Below are 5,756 nucleotides of genomic sequence, written 5' to 3'. Positions count from 1 at the left end.
GAGGGTTCTTTTCTTTTCTTTTGTTTTGTTTGTTTATTAAATTTATTAATCACCCATCTGGCTGGTCACCCAGCACTCTGGAGGATGTACAATAATAGAAACAGTTTAAAACAATAAAATTCTACATTAAAACATCATATTTCTAAAAATACCCTAATCCACCCCAAATGCCTGCCTGAACAACCATGTTTTTAATGCGTGGTGGAAGCTCATTAAAGAGCTTTTGGTGTGATGTTTCTTAGGAGAGAGAGGAGGACATCTTTACCAGGAGAATAACCAAAGGTAATGGCCACAGAGTAGCAGAAGTAAAGGCACAAGCAAGTTTATTTGTGACAGTGGTGGCACTGAGTGAGTTTATAGGATGGATCAGCACTCTGTAGACTGGTAAGATATAAGAACCAATAAATAAGTACATGGGACTAGCTGGATGCTGCACATTGTCCCTACTAGGAATTTGAAATTCTAATGCTAAATATAATAAACACAAATCACTATTGAAATAACAAATGTTTTTGAATAAATTGAATGGTCTTCACAGGATATTGCATTTAGCTGACACTAGTGGGAAGAGAGAGTGAACCCATATCAACAACCCAGATCATCAGATAATGGGGTATAGCTAAAGCATTTCAGCAAATGAGTAATCTGCAGGTTGGATGTTGCAATCATCCCATCTGCATTGGTAGGAAAAAGTCCCCTATTTTATAATCTTTATGAACAGGGATTTCACTGTCCAATAAACCTGTTTTAACACCTCTTAAATAGTCTCCCTTGTACCTGTCTAAACAGACTATGCATGTGTAAATTGTAATTATACACCATAGTAATTATCCACCCATTCCCATTAATTGGGGATTGCTGCTGGGAAAACTGTTTATAATGCCACAATGAACAACATGTGCTTATGGATAATGATTGTTCAATATGATGGTTCTCTTAGGAGTCCTTTGCCAATTGCTTTAAAGGTGTGCTCAGTGTGCTTAAAATTATAGTGGCCGCAATGTTCTTGAAGGGAATTAAACATCTGGCTTTCATTTTGGTGGGGCACTTTTGTAACTGTCATTGTATCTTTACCTAGGGATGGGATAATCAGTGATACTCCAGCCTGATGAGATTCCTCAAGCTCCACCTTGAAGTTTGGACCGCCTTGCTCTTGTTTTCAATTGTGATCTATTTTTTTCTTTTCGTTTGAATGGGAAAATTGCACATTTTTGCACACTTCCCCCCCCCATGGACTAAAGCATGAAAATATTGGTTTCTGAAAAATTTGCATTTCTAAAATGCATATTTTTCTAAAGTATGGATTGTGCAAATGTGAACACAAGATCAGGAATGTGCAAGCATTCTCCAAAACCTGTGCTTCTAACGTTCGCATCCGGGATGCGAACCAGGCAGATTAGAGTTAAAAATGAATAAAAATGAAATTCTCCTATATTCCTACCTATAATCTTTGGTAACTATCATGTGTAATCTTACCTTACCTCCTAATTCACCTGTCTATCTGGCATTGCATAATAAAAATGGCAGACTTATCCACTGAGAAACTACCAACATAAACAGTAATCAGAATTACAGGCCCAGCTAAATTGTGCAATTCTCCAATATATGACAATGCTTCGGCCTCTGACTGGCTAGAAAAGACTAGTTTCTGTCATCTGTACTGCTGCTGCATAATATTTTATTTGCAGATGTGCCATGTGTAGAACCTAGAGTGAGAGAATGAGCTCCTGCAGCATCTTCAACAAAGGGACTTGTGATGAATGATATTTGTAATGCTTTGACATACAACAAGCATGGTAAAAACAATCAATATGACATTAGTGTTTCTTTAAGGGCTTCATTTTTCAGAAGAAGGGCCAAGATAGACATTTGGTGGCAGACAAATGCCTACAAATTGACAGGGGGGTGGAGGGAAGAGCAGCAAGAAACAGAGAATAGGACTGGGTTCTTTCTCTTCATCTGTATTTTCCCTATAGCGAGGGATGGTTTTGGTTTTGATAAGAATTTGGTTTTGAAAAGTATTTACCAAATTTTTCAAAGTTCTCCATATATGGGACAAAAAGAACTTGAGACTGAAAATGCTTGAATGTGGGAGAAACTAAAACTGTTAGATTCATCTATCCAGGCCCAGGGCATTGAGTGCTTCGTTCCTAAAAGTCTTGGTTTGAATCTCTGTTCAAGTTAGGGATGTACGAAAGTCACTTACCTTTTCGCGGATTGTGTTTGTGGTGGGGGTGGGAGGTGCTCTGTCCCTCCCCCCGGAATCCTTGATGGGGGGGAAGCAATCCGGTCCTCCCCCCCGGAATCCTGCCCGGCCGGCTCTGCTCTGCGGTGGCTCCGCGGAGCAGCTGGCCAGCCAGGGCCGTTCGCAGCTGGATTTCCGGCTGCGGACTGGCTGGTGCAGATGCAAATTGCGGCTGCCATTTGTGTCCAGCCAGGCAGCCATGATAGGCTATGTAAGAATTTACGTAGCCTATCACGGCTAACCCCCCCCCAAAAAACAAAAAACCCAGCATACGCAAATGGCGGCGGCTATGGCGGCCGCCATTTGCATTCCCTATTTTTCACCGATTTATCTTACATAAATATTTACGTAGGCTAGAACGGCGAAAAATAAGGGAATGCAAATAGCGCCCACTACGCTATTTGTGTTCCCCTCTTTTTCGCCGTTTTATCTTACGTAAATATTTACGTAAGATAAATCGGCGAAAAATAGGGAGCGCAAATGGCAGCCGCCGTAGCCACCGCCATTTGCGTATGCTGGGTTTTTTGTTTTTTTTGGGGGGGGGTTAGCCGTGATAGGCTACGTAAATTCTTATGTAGCCTATCACGACTGCAAGGACGGCAATGGTGGCAGCAGCAGGCCAGCTGTGGCCGGCCAGGAGACCAGCCGCCGGAGCCGCCACCACCGCAAACCGCCACCGCATCCGCCCCGGGTAAGTGCCGTCCCGGGGGGGTTCCGCGGGGGGGCGGGGAGGCAGGAGGCCATTCTGCCACAGATTCCAGGGGGCCGGATTCTAAAGAATCTGGCCTCACTGGAATCCGTGGTGGAATTCTCTGCCATCCCTAGTTCAAGTTAGTGCTGAATTACAGTTTTCACCTCTTTTTTTCTTGCAGGCTCCTCATCTTTAACAGCTATATGGAAGGCAGGTACATCATGGTCCTCATCAAGGTGGGTTTGTGCTATGGCTGACTCAGTCAAGAAAGCAGGCTAATGGTCAAGCACAAAGGTTTCAGTCCAGAATGGGATCAGACTAAGGCAGGGGTGGTCAAGATACAGGCAATGGTCAAAGCACATTATTACCAGGTGAGTAAGTCATTTCCAGAAGAGAGGTCTGAGGTGCAGCCAAGGTCAAACACAAATAAGCAGTCAAATACAATTTGGGATGCTGGATAAATCTGCCACAGACCTGAATGAGGTTGGATTCCTGAGAATCCAGCCTACGGAGTCCATAGCAGACTGGATCTTCCTGCTGGCACATCTTCCAGAGTTCTTTTTCTTCTGTAAACAGGGCAAGATACACAAGTGGTGTCTGGAGTTTCCATATCTGAGGCAAATTACATCCATAATTAGTGTATTTTACACAATTTGTGGCTGCAAAGTGCTTAGTTATACATAAATTGCAGCCACAAGTTATAACTGTCAGCACTTTACGGCCACAAATTGCATAAAATACACTACTTATGGTAAATAAACCATGTTGAGACCTAAGAGGGTCAGATTTCCCTGCAACAGACCCCTCCTCCCTGGACCAGATGCTGGGGGATTTGCACATCCCTAAATACAATACACAGTCCTTAAGCACAGTCAAGCAGGAGTCAAAAGGTCAGTAGCATGGAGGTACAATCACAAGGCAAGATTAGGAAACCATGATACCAGTCACTGGAGCTGAGGAGTCCTTTTCTCTTGAAGAGTCCTCCTTTGTAGTCTAGTGCTTATTTTCAAAGGCGCTCCATTGGCCTACCACTTGAGGTGATGACACTCTTGGGGGCTAGGTGGTCACCCAGCCTCCATCTCAGAGGTAGAACTACCCTCTTCCTGCAGGGATGGTCATGTGGTCATCTCCCCTGAGGACCCAGGCTCCCTCAGGTCTCCTGATATGGGTGGCTCCTTGACGTTACCTGTCTCTGAGAGCTCTAGGTCCTCCTCAGAGGAGAATTCCTCTAGCAGGGGCATGACAGCTGGGAATGGCTGTACCTATTGAATTTCTCTGGTGCAGATGGGTAAGAATTTCATTTGGTTCATTTTTAATTAAAATAAATATATCAAGATTTGGAAAGTTCATATTCAAGAGAGAAAGAACTTAAAATTTTAAAAATCCAAATGCAGGAGAAAGCAAAACTGACAGATTCACCCATCCCTACCTACAGCCCCCTTCCCCTACTCTCAATCCACTCATAAGTTCATTCCATCCCATTTCCACATTTATCTGATTTTTTTTTAAAGCTGCATGAACATTTGCGTTTCATATGTATTTTTAAACATTTTTTCTCTCAATATGCATTTTGGAATGCCTTTTTATATATATATATTTTTTGAGCCCCACACTGTCAGAACATTCAGAAAAGTGGAAGCTCCAGTAGATAACAAAGTTGTAATCTGCACATTAGGCCAGGAGGTGTGGCTCAGGACTGTTCATATAAGAATGTGCAAAGATTGCATTCCTTAAGCTTCCATGTTGTTGTTGTTGTTGTTCAGTCGTTAAGTCGTGTCCGACTCTTCGTGACCCCATGGACCATAGCACGCCAGGCCTTCCTGTCCTGCGCTCTCTCCTGGAGTGTGCTCAAGTTCATCAAGCTTCCATATTTAGGTTCAAACAAGATATTTGGTAGCAGAACACTAGGCATTTGGTAGAAAACCTGTATCTGGGAATCCAGTTTCATCCCTGAATGGTGGCAAAGCAGTAAGGAAAGGGAGGAAAGTGTATCCAGTAAGCGGCAGACGGTATTGAGGGTGCTTAATTCACTGCTTTCCTTCTTTAAATTTGTCTCCTGCTGCTTTCTCCCATGATCTGGCAAATATCACATTCAGAAATCAGAATCATGGACCAGAAAGAGACCGAGTCATCCATCTCCAGCTCAAAGTCTTCAGTGTTCTAACCTCCTCTCCTCCATTTAACTCCATTTAACTGTGATTATTGGAACTGGAAAGGCATGTGGTAAATGATGGGTGAACTTACCCTGGGTGGATACATTATTTCCTTGGATAATAACAAACTCACTGATGTAAGCGCCAATGAGAGTTCTCGCTTAAAAACGAACTCTTTTTCTGTGTAAATGATCTTTTGTGCATATGCAATATCAAGTGCTTCTTGGGAGCTGTAGTTCAGAAATGCATAGTGTGTCATGACGTCATGTGTCACCACATGTATCCCCTTCCTGATTGCTCGTTTTTGTGCGTCCTTCCTCAGAAACGCTCCACCCACCAGTAGCAGTAAGTAAAGCACACGTTAACTTACTGAACAAAATAAAAGAAAGTACTGTACAAGCAACAATGACCCAAATCCAATATGAAGAGAGTAAGAGAGTATGTTCAATGAGTCTGACTACCTAAATAGGAAACCAAGCCATGCATGAGAATGAAACAGAGAAAAGGGCTGTGCATATACCTACTTGGCTGTTTCCTTGAATGTGTTTGGTTGTGGGATAATGGGACATCATCACAATTTACAGTAAGCAAGAAAAGGGTTAATTCAACCAACTCAGTGCATGTATGGAAATTGTGTTGTCTAGATGGCATTGTTCAAGAGCTTGTG

Source organism: Heloderma suspectum, chromosome 4 (assembly GCF_057233095.1).
Source record: "Heloderma suspectum isolate Gila_16-S chromosome 4, 16-S_ref, whole genome shotgun sequence".
NCBI lineage: Eukaryota > Metazoa > Chordata > Lepidosauria > Squamata > Helodermatidae > Heloderma > Heloderma suspectum.
This window is presented reverse-complemented; position numbering follows the sequence as displayed.